Source organism: Cheilinus undulatus, linkage group 8 (genome assembly GCF_018320785.1).
Source record: "Cheilinus undulatus linkage group 8, ASM1832078v1, whole genome shotgun sequence".
NCBI lineage: Eukaryota > Metazoa > Chordata > Actinopteri > Labriformes > Labridae > Cheilinus > Cheilinus undulatus.
The window spans coordinates 37,684,551-37,701,836 of NC_054872.1; positions in this window are offsets into that span (position 1 = coordinate 37,684,551).

Below are 17,286 nucleotides of genomic sequence, written 5' to 3' on the forward strand. Positions count from 1 at the left end.
TATGAAGTTTGTTCAAAAACATTTGAATTATACTCAACTGTTGATGACTTGAAAAATATTATGACTGTCATTTGCATTGATATTTAGAAAATCAGAGAAAATGTCATTTGCATAATAATGTGGAACGCAGTGTAATTCAGGAACGCTTCTAGAACTCATTGCCTACCACCACAGTTGGCCATATCATACACATATGCAAGTTAAAGCTCCATCACGCAAAGAAGAAGCCAGATGTGAACACTTTCCGGAAACACCACCATCTTCTCTGGGCCAGAGCTTATTTAAAATGGACTGAGGCTAAATGGAAAACTGTTCTGTGATCATACAAATCAAAATTTGGAATTCTATTTGGAGATCATGGATGCAATATTCTGCTGACTAAAGAGGAAAGGGACCATCCAGCTTGTTTTCAGAGCACAGTTCAAAATCCTGCATCTCTGATGATATGGGGTTGCATTAGTGCCTATGGTGTGGGCAGTTTACACATCTAGAAAGGCACTATCAATGCTGAAAGTATGTAGAGGTTTGAGAGCAACATTTACTCCCATCCAGACAATCTATCTTTCAGGGATGGCCTTGCATATTTCAGCAAGACAATGCTAAACCATATACTGCATCTATCACAACAGCATGGCTTCACACAGTAGAAGAGTCCAGGTGCTGAACTGGCCTGCCTGCAGTCCAGACCTTGCACCAACAGAAAACCTTTGATGCACCATAAAATTTATTATCTGGTAAAATGAGTGCTGAGCAGCTAGAATGCTACATCAGAAAAGAATGGGAAAACATTTCTCTCCCATAACTCCAGCAAATGGTCTCACTCCCCAGATGTTTAAAGTCTGTTAATAAAAGAAGAGCGACACAAAAGTAAACATGGCTTGTCCCTACTTTTTGAGATGTGTTGCTGCCACCATTTTCTCATGAAATGGTATAAATTCTGTGTTTCAGTATCGATATGTTGAATATGTTCTATTTTGAATAAGATCTGTGTTTATTAGATTTGCAAATCAATGCATCCTGTTTGAATGCAATGGACGTCTGATGTCATCCAGTAATTCTGAATGGTAAAATAGACTTGAGCTTGCATAGCCCTTTTTTCTAGTCATCACACTAAACCATTTACACCCATTAATTTCATATTCACACACTGATGACAAAGCTTGCTATGTAGAACCATTCAGTATCAGCCATTTCCATTTATTCACATCCACACACACTGGCAGCAGCGGTGAGGCTCAATCTTTCCACAATCTTCTCACTGAAGGTCGACCTGCTGAACACTGACTGAAACACAGTTGCCCCAAGCAATCGCCATAATGAGACTGCTGTCTCAAGCTAACTTTCAGTCAGTTTAGATACAGACATAGAGATGGAGCTGGGGAGGGTATTAAAACCCAGTGTATCTGTGTGCACCACCATCCATTTGTGCTGTCGTTTTGCTACATCTGACAGTGACCCCGAACTTTTTCACTATGAGGGTACCTGTTGGATTACTGGGAGGTTTTGATACACATAAAGTTTTAATACAAATAATTTAAGAAGGTGTTAATCACTGCATATTGACATCTTTATGTTCCTTTTCTATGCCAGTTTTTCATTTATAACCTAAAACCCTTTAACTCAACTGTGGGAAAACTGGTACCCTAAAGCCTAAAACAAGCAAGAGATTTTTAAAATCACAACAAACCTTTTGAAAAGTGAGAGATTCAACAAATTCTGGCATGCAATGACCGATTTAAGTGTTTTGTTCTTATTGTGTGTGGTGTTCATTGAGATGACCAGCAAAGCACACTACTCAGATGCAAAAGAGCCAGAATCCCAGAGTACCACCTAGACATGAATCACTCATCTTTATGAGCCCCCTTACATTTATTGGGGTTTTTTGTAGTAAACAAAATGCTGTGTTGTTCCTAAATGAAATAAATATTTTCCTGTGCATGGTTAAGACTTTGGGAACCCTTGCCGTCACTCGCTGGAGCTGTCTCTGATGTGGAGCTGGGTGTAGCACAGTGCAGTGGAGCGCAGAACACCTGGATTATGAGCTCACACAGTCATGTGGGAATAAAATAAACAAAATACAAAAACACATTACTTTGCCATTCTGAGGCTGATTTACTTTGTTTGGTGCCTGCTTTAAAACAAAGTGGACATACTTAATTAGAAATAAAACCCCAATTCCAAAAAGTTGGTACACGGTGTAAAATGTAAATAAAACAGAATGCAATGATTTGCAAATCTCATAAACCAATATTTTATTCATGACAGAACTTACAACACATCAGATGTTGAAACTGAGACATTTTACCATTTCATGGAAAACATTAGCTCATTTTGAATTTGATGGCAGCAACCCATCTTACAAAAGTAGGAACAGGACCGTGTTTGCCTTTGGGTAGCATCCCTTCTTCTTTTAACAGAAGTCTGTAAATGTCTGGAAGTTAGGAGACAAGTCGCTAGAGGTTTTAAGAGGGATGTTGTCCTATTTTTTTCTGATGTAGGATTCTAGCTGCTCAACAGTCCTAGGTCTCCTTTGCAGGATTTTTAATTCTATGATGCACCAAAGGTTTTTTTAATGGTGGAAGGCCTGGACTGCAGGGAGTCCAGTATAGCACCTGTACTCTTTTACAGTGAAGCCATGCTGTTGTGGTGGATGCAGTATGTGGTTTAGCATTGTCTTGCTGAATTATGCAAGGCTGTCTCTGAAAGATACATTGTCTGGATGGGAGCAAGTGTTGCTCTGAAACCTGTAAAGACTTTTTAGCACTGATAGTGCCTTTCCAGGTAGAACGATACTACCCACAGCCGAGACTATACTGTATAAAACAGATATGAGAGCCCAGTGAAAAAAAGGTAGGCCCTGTTTCACAACATTTTGCAGGTGACGGCACAACTTTTGTAGTAGTTTTGCTGTCTGTCTACACGAGAATGCCAAAGTCATCCAGACTCCATCCAGAGTGAAAAGATTTCAAAGCACCCCCATCTTCATGTAAACATGGTAAATGAAAATGCACATATATTACAGTTGCAGTCAACTGCCATTTTATTAACATAACATAGTCATAACTTTCATAACTGGTGAGCTGGCAGAAAATGTCTCATATAGAAATATATATATTACAGTTGGTTTAACTTTCATAGTTGCCCCAACTATTTAAGTTGAACCCTCAGAAAATGTCTACTTGACTCAAATCTGTACCATCTAAGTAAGTTATCAAAGGTGTACCCGATATTTTATTATTTGTTCACTCAACTTAAGGGCTGTGACCTGATTACAAGTTGGTCTTTTTCCTCTTTAGTACACAGGACACAGCATCCATGGTTTCCAAAAGGAATTTCAAATTTTGAGTCATCCGACCACAGAACAGTTTTCCATTTTACCTCAATCCATTTTTGATGAGCTCTGGCCAAGAGAAGACAGCGACATCTCTGGATCCTGGATGGCACGGCCAACTGTAATGACAGGCAATGATTTCTGAAAGTGTTCTTGAGCCCATGCACTGATTGCCAGCACAGAATCATGCCTGTCTTTTAATGCGGTACTGCCTGAAAGAGAATTCTCCAGATTCTCTGAATCTTTTGATGATGCTGTAGATGGTGGAATATTCAAAGTCTTTCCATTTTACAGTGAGGAATATTTTTCTGAAATTATTCCACAATTCTAGGACAGTTTTTCCTCAATTAGTGAACCTCTGTCCATCTTAACTTCTGTGGGACTCTGCCTCTCTAAAAGGCTCCTTTCATACCCACTCATTTAACCTCATTAGTTGCAATATTCTCCTCAAGCTGTTTTTCATAAGTACCTCTTACTTTTCCAGTCTTTTGTTGCCCCGTCCTTACTTTAAAATCATTCTCTTTTATTTACATTTTGCACCCCAACTTTTTTGGAATTGTGGTTGTATAGCTGTTTCTATACGTGGTGTTTTATTTTGAAAATTCTCTTTGCATTTTTATGTTTGACTTTCTGTCTTGGGCCATCATGGTTGGTTTGTTTTACATAGAACAAGTTCTTATTTTAAGGAACCTCCTTGTCTTGCATCTTGATTTTTTAAAAAATATGTTTGGTTCTATTTTTATTGTTAGTTTATGTAGCTGTGTCTGCACAAGAAACACAAGACGTGACAAAAGGGTAGAGGGTTCAAACAAACCACCAGGGTTAACAAGACAATAAAAACAGAAAGCAGAACAAACAGATCAGAACAAGCTGTGAATGGAAGCTGGTGCTTTTATTGTGAAGTCCTCCACAACACGTTTAAATCAATCCCAGACAAGGATGAGGACATATGGTGGAGATGACTTATCAACTGATAACTTAGTTAAAAACAAAGTAATTACACCAAACTAGACAATAAATTTGACAGAATCGAAAGTAAAGAGCTGTTAGATGAAAAAGCTGATGACAGGAAATAATTCAATGAAAAACTGTTATTACCGTCAAATAATGTGGTTTAGATAATTTGGCAGTTTGTTCAAGAACTCTTGTGTTTGCAGCGCCAAATTCTCTTTGTTCTAATGTTGCAATGTTCTCAACAACAATCAACAGCACAATTTCATAATATCTGTGATCCAAACATTTTTAAGACCCATGTTAAATCAAGTAATCAAGTAATTCTTTATCAGGATAATCAGGATGAAAAGTAACTACAGCCCCGTTTTGAATATTTTTGATGAGCATTTTTGCAGCAGGCTGATTGTCTCTGATTCTGTGCCCTACATTCTGGGTGTTCAGCGCTATCTATCCCCAGTCCTGACCTGTTAACATCCTATCTGAGGCTGAAGGAGGCCATCTTGGGAGGTGGAAGAGCTGTGATGGTGTGATGGTCCTGATCAGCAGCCAAATGCTGGCGCCCAGGAGGGGGTCGTAAAAGCAGAGACAGAAATAAAAATTAATGGTGTGTCATAGCCAGAAGGGAGGGGGGTATACCATGCCTTGGCCCTACAACAAAACAGCCGTTTCTCATTACCAAAAGGGAGGGCAGGGGGAATGGTAGAGTATGCACCGTAAATTACACATTCATCGCTCTTCCTGACCATAAATTCTTACCCTGGCTCCATCAGACGGGGCTCTCCCTCACCTCCCACTCTCCCTTTTTTCTCTCCCTCTTGTTCCCCACTCCCATGTTTTCCAAGAGAAATGGATGGTAAATCTTTGGAGTATATGGGTGCCCTTTGATTTGCCAAGATCCATAACACTGAATGATTTCATTACTTTAGTTTGGCCTTTAAGCCGGACCCCAGGGAGAGTGTAACGACAACAGAAAACACCCAGTACATGACGGCCTGCCTTACACGCACCATCCCTGATCCAAATGTAAACAGAGGGGTACCAGCACATGACTGAAAGTCCAGATCAGAGGCTGATGTCACTCTCTAAGTCATAGACAGGTTTTAATACTTATTTCAGGTAATAATGTTGTTTTTAATGCAGTTCAGTAACTTCGGGGGAATAAATACCTGAAAGAACCACTTTTATGGAGGTCTTAATAGATTAACAACCCCTCCATCAATTGTTTCAGGCAGTGAAGTACCTACAGAACAGACAGTCTTGTTAAGGCTAATGGGCTCATTAGGTCAGGTATGGGAGCATATCACTGGTGTTGGGCCAAAATTTTTTATCTCCATTCCTCATGATTTTATTTTTTTTTCTTCATAAATCAGTGCCCTTGCTCATCCTTTACACAGGCCAGCAGATTTTTAACAAAATTTAAATTATAAAAAGTGTCAAGAAGATGGTGACTATGACCATTCAGTGGTAACACATTTTAATATACAGCTTTTTTCATTCCCTTTAAAGTGGTGATTTTGGAAGTATAAAGTTTAGGCCTGCAGCCAGAGATATGCTGGGTAAGCACTCTGCAGCGTCAGCCTTGGTCCTGTACAGTGGTGGGTAGAGTACAAAGTTACAGTACTCAAGTAAAAGTACTGTTACTTAATAATAATTACTCAAGTAGAAGTAAAAGTACTCATAAAAATAAGTACTTGAGTAAGAGTAAATGAGTACCACATTAAAAGACTACTCAAGTAGTGAGTAACTTCATGAGTAACTTCATTTTGTGCAAGTTATTAAAACGTATTGCATTACAACATATTATTCAGGAGTAGTAATATAAACTGAACATTTTCATAAATAAAGCTGCATAACTTGCCAAAATTAAAAGAAATAAAAAACTTAATACATAAAACAGTTGATCGCAATTATGGGATGAAAAATTCAATATAATGAGAAAAAAACAGACTCTTTCTCTCATAATAGTTATCCTATTTCTACTTGATAATTTTAATTTTGCATACATGAATTTATACCTTGCAGTTCTTACTTTTTAATCACATTATATTCATTTTATCATGCATTAATAATTTTTGGCTCATATTTATGAAATTAATCTTATGAACTGGCCTCATTTCTGACTTTTTGTCCTTTTTATTTGATTTTTACTGAAGCCAAACTGAAGACAATTTTAGCCCTCTAGCACCATGTTATAACTATGTTAGGTATAATCACTGATGTAAGAGAAATGCCACACACACATGATAATAGTATCACCTACAATGTAACGTTAAATAATGTAGCGTAAAATTACATTTGTGGCAGAGTTGCATAGGTGGTTGAACACGTGACATTTATCACTGACACAACTGTGTCTTTGCAGTCTGCAAGTTAAAACAGAGGTTTGAACTTATACGTTTAGCTAACTAAGTCTCAAAAGAGTATAGTAAGACTAGGAGGACCAAGGACCAAATGATGCTGACTCTGCATGCTGAGACACCAGGAAAGCCATAACGTCTTCCTCGGCAAACCAAGGTATCTCCAAATGCCTTGGTCTTTGTTTTGACTCAGTAGATGTGCATTCCCAATCCTTCGGCCTCCTCACTCAGCAAGTTAAGAGTCCCCAAAGGACATCTCCAGTCTCTACAAGGATCACAGCATCATCAGCAAAGTCCAGACTGGTGATCTGGGCATCACAAAATGACACTCCACAGTTTGCTGCCTCCGTTACCTGCCAGTCCATAAGGTACTGAAGAGCGTAGGGGCTAAGACACACCCTTGCCTCACCCCAGAATCAACTGGGAAGAACTCAGAGGTGGGGTCACCATATTTCACAGCACTCTACCTGAAAATGGGGCCGAGTGATCCTACAGAGCTCCAGAATCCTCCAGAAGGCATCTCTACTCCAAGTCAAATGCCCTCTGGAAGTCAACACGGACAAGCAACCCTTAACTGAATTCCTGAAAGGACTCAGCAAAAAGGTACAATATTTCATATTATAATGGTTAAAAAGACTCTAAATGCCTTATTTTTCTTAAAAGTAAAACTGTGAACTTAAACTGATTGGACCAGTTGGAAATAACAAAATCTTTTACCCACATTTTCCTCATGAAAAAGTTTACTTTCTGAATATCTGACCCAGTAAACACTAACTTTGTTGTCTTTTTATTTTTTCCAGTGATGTCTGACTCACATCGCCTGTGAGAGAAACCTGTCAAGTTGCACCAAAGTTCCTTCTCTCATGTTTTCCAGTTCCATTTTAACGCACAGCATCACTGACATAATTCTTGCAGAAATCTTCCTAAGATGTTCTGTCATCAGCCGGGTGAACGAGAGGTCTGGGCTACATGAGGTCACTGGAGTCTCCAACTGAGTCACCAGTGGCCGCCAGCAATATCTCACTGGTCTCTACCCCTCCCAGTTTTGTTGTTTCCAGCTCTTTAAACATCAGCCTTCAGAGATGTCCTGTCAGCAGTACCACTGATCCATGGTAAATCTCATTTCTAAACTCCGCAACCATCCTCTCCCTGTGGCTCAAGATCTGAGAGGCTGAATCTGGAAATCCACAAAGAGAAAATGTCCTCTTCGATTGAAAAATACTTCAGCGAATTGTACATCAGCGCTGACAGGCTGGCATGTTTCTATCAGCTGCAGATATCTATTGAAAACGGGCTGCTAAATCAAAATAAAACTATTTCATGTATTTGGGAGGCCAACGCTCTTTTGTGAAGCTGTGAAAAGACATAAGTCACTTTAGATACAAATCATAACTGAGGCATCGGGGTGCTTTAGTTTGGGCTGATGTTCAAGTGCTGGATGTTCAAAAAGTCCTGGAGAAATTCAAAGAAATTCTTCAGCATCATTCGTACTCTCTGCAACTGACTCTGTGTGGTGTTTGCTGTTTAAGAAGCAGTGGAATCAACAGGGAGAACTTATAATGCAATTTCTTTTTATCATAACAAGTAAGGGGGAAACTGGGGAATGCTTGGAACAAGCAGCTAATTTAATAACGTTAAGTTGCCATTTACAATATTTAATTTAAGCCAGTTGTGTCTGAGCTTGAAGAATGAAAATCCTGATACAGGACACATGTTTGTGGAATGATAGTTGATATGTGCTGCCCTCTTATGGAACAAAAGAGTACTACATAGGCAGGAGTGGAGAATGTCTGTGCAGGAAAGCGTAAAGGATGTGTGCAGGGCAGTGTGCATGCATATGAAATAAAAGGTTGGGGAGGGGGGATGCAACTGTCTGTGCCATCTGTCTATCTTGTAGAATCCCTTTGAAATAGGTAAGTTTGATTTAAGTTAATCCCTGTGGACATCGAGTATGCACGTGATGCAGTGCAATACACTTCATCACATGTGGGTGAATGTGGTTCCTAAGGAAAGCGCCACTTAAATCAATTTGAAATTCTGATCAAATAACATACCTTAAAAGTGAAATATTCTCAAACAAGCAGGATTTTTAGTGGCTAATGTTACAGCAACATTGTCCCTGATGGGTTGTATGGCATTGCTACAATCTGGAGAGGGCACAGGGTCGCCCTGTTCTAATAGCCGGTGGTTGATGGGATAAGAGGAAGCAGACAGGTGTGCAATGAGCACTAATTGGACTGTCTCTTTAAGGAGGAATTGTTTGGAGCAAACTGATTGCTCCCCCACCTTCTTACCATTACTATGTTTATGTTCAGTTTTTGTTTATGTGATTACAGAATTAACTGTGAGTTGACACTTTGGAAAGCAAGCTGGTTGAGGCGACATTGCATCATGGGTATTACAGTTTTTCTCAGTCGCTTTGGTACATTTCTCGAATCATCCTCGACATCTGCAAAACAGTGAGTGCATTTCTCAAAACAATTCATACAAATAGCAAAACACCATGGATTACCTGCAAAAGCCAGTCTCCTGCTCAAAATCCGTAGTTCATTTCTCAAAAGTATATCACTGTGTCAATGAACATTGTGTACGGATAAGACAGTCAAACTGCTTAGTCATGTTGTCAATATAACCGTGTACTCTGGAGGGATGTTCTGATGTAAACTATGGCTAAAGTTTTGATGACAATTATTGTAAATTGTGAGTTACACCTTAGTGTATGTGGGAGATTGAGTCCAAGAGACTGGACAAGATTCTCAGATACTCTTTTACCGTTTGTACTCTAATTTGTTGACAGACCATGTCATTGCGATACAGAAAGGAAAAGACAGCACTGCATAGCACAAAGAAAAAACAAAAAACAAAGAAAAATGTGAACATAGGACAGTCTTCTTAGGGAAAACTGTACATGAAGTGCTGTAGGAATTACAGTGCACTCTTCCTTCACCTCCTGATGTTCCTGTATATTGGGCCACAAATTCTCATCCACATCACCATGAATATCTTCTCTTGTGATGCAGCATGGAAAGATAAGAGTGTCTTATCCAGCCTCTGCAGGTATCTGCTGTGAGGTCATCACACGCTGCATCCATGGCGGCCAGAAGGGTCATCTGTGTATGTGGCTGGCGATCATATACTTTCCATCTCCATGCTAAGAAAATTACTCAATCATCAAATTCTCCTCAATCAACTTCTTTGATTGTTGGTTGATCTAATGCTTCACACATTTCCCTTTGTTAGAGAAAGTCAAGATTCACCTGGGAGCAATTTACAAATTTAGGACAGATTTAGGGAAAAAAAAAGTCCAATGGAAATGTATAGACATATGCTTGACATATTATGACAACATGTTCAACCATTTTGCATGCAAAGACTTATGCGATGAACTAATGCCTAAATGTTGTGAGGTGTGAGACTATTCAGCAGAGACCCATTATAATACATTTAGATCAACATGACATAAGCAATTGATAATGTAGGAAACAGCAGAGAATTGCACATAATCATTTGCATGGATGTACCAAAGCATTTATAACTTGTTCAAAGAAATGAGAAACTGCTTTTTTTAATGTGCACAAGTGACACAATGATGTGAAGATTGAACAAGTAGTTTTGAGAATTTCAATTCTGATCTGAGAAATGTACCAAAAGAACTCAGCAAAAGAAGCTGCAGCAGGTAAGGAGAGGGTCCAGTTCTCTTGCCTTGAGCCTTGCAGCTGCATGCCAGTATGGCATGAGCATCAGATGCATGGAAGCCCCAGATAAGTCATTTGTGATTATTATTATCTAGTAATTTCACAGGGATGAGATGGTATTTACCTTGTAATAAGTTGGAATTTTTCCAAGTAATAACTCAGGAATATGGTAACATTAAGGAAGTGTTTACCTAGTAATGATGTATCAATTATCAAAAAAATTCCTTGCAATATTGTGTCAATTCTCTGGTAATTAGGTGCTATTTTTTTAGGGGTTTAGGGTTAGGGGGTTAGGTTTGGCTAAAATACCAACTTATTACCAGAAAATTGCCACAATATTACAAGAAATCACTTGATAATTACTCAAGCTCAGCTCTAGTTCATGCAGGACACAGTAGTCATAAGCCCAGCCATGATCAGCTGCTGCCAGCTGATCCTTATTATCACCTCCCAGCTCCCACAGCTAATCAAAGCTCTTTCTCTTAACATTGCGTTGTATTTAAACATGACATTCTTCTCACTAATCCCTGCTTGCATCAATGCTGATGCACCACACTGCAGCTGGCAAAGCTTAACCTCCTCCACCCCATCCTCCTCCATAAAGCTTGTTGTACCCTCATATTCAGATTCATGCTACTATGGATTGCTTTTTTTTTTTTTTTTTTTTTTGGACTCATTTTGTTGTATTCGATATGCATTTTTAGAAACGTATCCATCCATATGGGGTTTCTAGCCATGCGCTCCCTAGGAAGGTCATATCATGCTGTTGACTAACCCAGGGAGCATCTTTAGAGCAGAGCCTTCTTAGCAAAGTAAAACTGTATATCCATTTTGCAATAAATGGTTAAATATATGGTAAGAGTGTTCCTGACTGAAATGCATTATTACTAGGTAAATGCTTCCTTAATATTACCAAGTTATTTCTTGGTAAAACTCCAACTTATTACGAGATAATTACCACAATATTCTTGTGAAATTACAAGATACTTAGACTAATTACTGTCTCATTACTCTTCATACAAAGACCAAACCAATTGTCCTCTACAGTATGTAGTACATTTACTATTTAGAAGCACTTTACACCACACCACTTGAAAAAAGGGACCCTTGAACACGAAACATCCATAGAATGTATAAGACATGGACTTAGTCTTAATGGCATCAGGTTTTTAATCCAAATGGTGGTGGTGTCATATTAAGAGCTGTCTCAAATTAAGAGTGCACTCACACCAGACAGTCCTTGCCATGCCCAAACATGCTTGAGGCTCTATATGGTGCTGAAGCACAGTACAGTTCATTGGCCCTTGCACGGCTGTAAGAAATGTGAGAGAATGGTGAATTGCTCATGCAAGAGTGTGCAACACGCACGCTGCATATAATCAGAACAATTTCGGTCTTGATAATCATTTTAAACAAAAGTGGAGTGTTACATAATGTGTTTGTTTCAGTTCTTCCTGTCATGGTGTTTTTTTTTTTTCTTTAATGTCATTTTTGTGATTCTCCAGCTCTCAGTTATTGTGTCTATCTCCTGTGTGCACTTGTCCTTGTGTGTTAATGGTTCCCAGTTTATTTTCTAGTGATGTGTTATCTTGTTCTTTCCTGCCCTGTGTTATTGTGTTTCTAGTTCAGATTACAACGTTTCCTGGTTTATTTATATGTATTTATATGTATGTACTGTATATTTGTATGTAGTTTACTTCCTTTGTGTTTGATTTCTAGTTGTCTTCCTGCCCTTGTGGTTTTCCCTCCACTTTGATGGCACTTACAGATTCACCTGTGTCTCATTTGTCACACCTGTGTCCAATCACTCCTGGTGTATTTAGTCTCTGTGTTTCTCTGAGTTCCTTTAATCCATTTAGCTAAAAAGTCAAACAAAAGAGAACCAGACTGCAGTGTACAAAAACAAAACAAAAGGGCAAAAATACAATTAAAAGTGCTTAACAAAAAGCATGTTAAAGGAAATACTTCATTACACAAAAACTAACTGAAAAATCATTGTGGTGAACACAAGGGACCACTGGAGATTGGAGACATGCACAAGACAATTACGTGAACTATGATCTCAAGAATAAATACTAAGGAAAAACCAAGACCATGACACCTGTTGGTCCAGTTGATGATGTCCCAATTTTGCAAATTTATGCCTAAATTTTGTCCTTTCTGTAATCACAGCAGGTGAGTTATTAGAGACCCAGAAGTGATTTTTACTGATTAAAAAAATGAGGCTACAGATTTTTTTTTGAGTCAGCCTGTACATTTTTTCATTTCCGCCACTGAAACGGGAGCTTAAACATGGATTTTAAATGGACTTTAGTTGCCCGCCTCATGTGGTCCAGAAGGAACTGCATCTTTTCTGCGCTGGCTGTTTTTTTAACCAGCCGTTTCTGCTTAAATACATAGAAATGAAAACACTCTTTGTACTTGGTTTCATTGTGACATGGTTTTTAGGTTGATTTCTTTTTTAAAACCATGTTTAATGGCCAACCTGGTCATTCTTTTCCCTACCTTTTTTCAACCTTGGTCATTTTGTTTTTTTGTTTTTTTGTAAATAAAAAAGGGCATTCTTTTAGGCTTCTGTGAGACCCGATCTCAACAGAGCAAATTTATATGAGTGTACATGATTGAAACTTTCACAGAAAAGCCTGCATACTCAAATGAACACTTTCATAGTTGATAATGTCACTTTTAAAGTGTCTGTAAGGGTCCACACCGCACTGAGCTGCTTTGACTCAGAGAGTCTAAACACAGAAACACAGAAACATCAATACTCCAGGTTTTGCTGAATACATTTAGAATAGCCACCAGCTTTTTTTGTTAAAATGTTAAATCAGCAGTGTGCATTATTAGCTAACTGTGCTGATCAAATGGTTTAATGGGCATTTTTTGATAATTTGGTATTAAATCTGTGGGTTGTTTTTTACATAATCAACATCTTTCAGATCATATTCTTGTCAAATTGTAATTAAAGCAACAACCACAAGAGGGAGAAATGGCCTGATAGAACTCTATTTCCATTCTGCATCTCAGACTCTGCCGTTGTAACTGCATCAGAGGATTATCACCTAGAATGAAGTTTAGAGTGTCCTGGATTATTACTGTGATTATAGAAAGACAAGTAGAATCAAGCAATGTAACCAACAGTCCAGTAACAGTTTATCAAAAGAGTTTGCTGTGGAAGTTTTTGGATTGGGAGCTGTAAAAAAAAGAACAGAAAACAAAAGACAAACATGAATGCAACTTTAACTGTTTTGATATTTCACGGTAACATAAGAATATTTTCGCATCCCTGGTGTATCAAACAATGTGACTTCCAAACCAAATTTCAGTCTTAAAAAAACTGTTTATACACCCACATGTTTTTCCGTCTTCTGCCCGTGTCTCTACTGAAACTGACAGTAGTCACGTGATGGCGATTTTCTGACCCTAGCATCGGTAGGCTCAGGCTCCTAGAAATTTCTTCTGAGGAAAGAACTTTCCACAAGGCAGGTGTGGTTATTTTACACTGAAGGTGAGAATGAAGATGTATCAGAAATGTATGACTTCTGTTCATCTGGCTGTATTGTTCTGGTCTGATGTATTTGCACACATAATAAAGTGGTCTTTCAGGTGGATGTGGTCAGTCTTAGTGAGGACACTGAACCTCAGATTGAATTGTGTGTGGTTGGGATTAGTTAACACTGACTGACTGTAGCATCCTCTGCCATCAGTGTATGAATGTGGTGTGAATGGATACGTTTGACTTGCAGTGTAAAAAGCACTTTGAGGAGTCAGATGACTAGAAAAGCACCAAGTCCGTTTATCATTTGCCTTTAGACATCTGTATCATTCAGATCAGTGGTCTCAACCTTTTCAGACTTCAACCACCAAAATAAAGGCACCAGAGACCGGGGGCCCCCACTGTACCTGAAGGTGGTTGAACACAAAATCATGGTTAATTGTAAAGTTAAGCTGTGGTATCCATATTCTATATTTAACCTGAATAATAACCACTCTTATCAAAGAAAAAAAAAAATTCATTTGTGCAGTAAGTAGCCTTAAATGTTAATCCATTTTGATAAAAATAGAATTCAACTGTGTTAAAATCAACTAAATGGTCTTAAAATAGCAAAAACTGGTGGAAAAGGTGGTGAAAATGGGTTTTAAAAGTAGTAGTAATTGGTTACAAGTGGTAGAACTTTGACAAAACCAGCAGAAAAATATGCAAAAAAATTGGTTAAAGTTGCCAAAAAGGGCAGAAAAACTGGTAAAGGGGATTACAAGGTGTCTGAAATGGCTTTAAAGTTGCAAAAATGGCTAAAAATCTGGTGAAAATGGGATGGAAAATTGATATAAACTTACAAAAATGGTTAACTGAGGCAGATAAGGCTGAAATTGGTTAAAAATGGTCACATCAAAAGGTGAAATGTGGTTAAAATGGGTGTAAAAAGTGGTTAATAGTGGCAATAATGGGTCAACAGAGGCAACAATAGCCAGAAACTGGCAAGAATTTTTTAGAAGTGGCAAAAACATGCAAAAGTAAAGTGGTGGAAAGGGTTTCAAATTCACAAAAATGGATTTTCAGTGGCAAAAATGTGTTAAGATTGGAAAAATTGGTGGGAAGAAGTAATGATACAGGTTAAAATTTGTCAAAATTGGCTTCAAGTGGCAACAGTATAATTGAAAAAAAAAATTTTGTTGTTTTTTAAGGCACCTGGAGGTCCCAACCCCAACATTGAGAACCACTGACCCAGAAAACTGGCCTGATAAATGTATTTTTACAGCATACTGGATATGTTCTTTCATTCCATGAAATCCATATTTAATTGAAGTTTCTCCTGCAGTTTTACTCCAAAAAAGGAATCAGAATCAGTCTAGTTGACAAAGCACTGGACAGTAACCTGCTTTTTTTCAGAGCTAAATCTTCTCAGTGTTTTGAGTTACAGTCAGTCCTGGTCAATCCACTCCTCAAACTTTTTGCATACCAAACATCTCATCTCCAAACAACTGTTCTACTGGAACGGCTCAGCTGCTAGAGTTACACTGGGCCGACCCAACAAGGAAAAAAAAAAAAAAACGCAATTTTGAATGTAACTGACAGATTTTAAAACAGCATGCTTCGTTTTTCAATTACCCTTAATCCACCTCTGTTTCACAACTCAGGCGGATTCAGACACATCCTCATGTTGAAATGTAACTTCTTGGCCCAATTATAGCCCATTGTTGAAGAAAATTAATCATAAGGTCTCCAGTGTTTACTCAGAATGTTGGCTCAATTGATCATTCTTCTGTTAACCTCACTGTTCACCTCAATAGGGCCCCTTCACCTCTAATAATCATCCCTGAACTTTGACACTCAGCTCTTCTTCCTGCATGAACTTTTATTTTTAGCATCCAAGATTCCTTGCTCCAATAGGCGCAACTGGCCGGATCTACACTTCATACAAAGCAACTTTAACTGAGCAGATACACACTCTCCATCCATCCATCCTACCATTCAGGATGTAAAATGCGCATCCCATTCTGGGTTACTTGAGCCAATCCCAGCTGCAACTGGTAAATCCTGGCTCACTAGTCACAGGGCTGACATATAGAGATGGATAAACATTCACAATCACAGCTACGGGCAATTTAGAGTCACAAATTAACAAACAAGTACAGTGCTGTGATAAAAAAAAAAGTATTGTCCCCTTTCTGCTTTCTTATTTTTCTGCATATTTGTCACACTTTAATGGTTCAGGTCAAATAATTTTACAATTTGACAGAGATACCCCAATTAGATATAAAATTCAGTTTTTAAATGATGTTTTCATACACTAAGGGAAAAAGCCATCCAAGCCTGCCTGACCCTGTTTGAAAGAGTAATTGCCCCATGATGAACCATGAATTATCTGTGGATTATCACACTTTATGAAAAGCTGAGTTCAATTTTCCGAGCCACAACCAGACCTGATTACAGCCAGACCTGTTGAATCAAGAAATCAATAAAAGGAAGCTTAACAAGAACAGTGGGGAACCTTCCCACCAAATTACACCAAGATTGCATCAACTACTCGTCCAGGAGGTCACAAAAGAACCCAGAACCACATCCACAGACTGGCAGGCCTCACTGGGCTCAGTTCAGCTCAGTGTTCATGATTCAACAATGACACTGGGCAAAAATGACATCCATAGGAGAGTTCCAAGGCCAAAATCACTGCTGACCACAAAGAACCCAAAGGCTAGTCTCACAACTGACAAAAACAACTTTTGGTGAAATGGAGTTTAAAAGTCTTTCAAAGTTTCAAGTAAAAAGAACATCATATGAGCAGTCAGACACGTGGTGGTAGTGTGATGGGCTGGGACTGCTGGACGGTTTGCTGTTATTGAAGGAACCATGAATTCTGCTCTATACCAGAAAATCCTGAAGGAGAATGTCCAGCCATCAGTTTGTGACCTCAGGCTCAAGTGCACCTTAGTTATGCAGCAGGACAGTGATCCAAAATACACCAGCAAGTCCACCTCTGAATGGTTTAAAAACATGACGGTTTTGGAGTGGCCTAGACCAGTGGTTCTCAACGTGGGGGTTTGGACCCCCTTGGCGGACACTGAGAAGGGGTCTCCAGATGCCTTTAAAAAAAAAACCTAGAATATTTTTCAATTACACAAATTCTACCAAATTTTAACAATTCTTTTTTTTTTTAATCACTTTTCCCCACAAAATTTGCACATTTTAACACATTTTGCCACTTAAAACCCATTTTTGTTCATTTTAACCCATTAAAGCCTGAAAACAGAAATTATAGCCAAAATACTCTCATTTTTTGGAACTGAAATGTTAATTTAACTTTCTACTGCATCCACAAAATCAAAATGTCCATAAAATTAAATACACATTTTTTTGTATCTCATTTGATACATTTGGTGTTTTTGGTAAGTGATAATCCACTTGACGGCATTTTATCATTTATCAGATTGTATTCAGTTTTTTTTT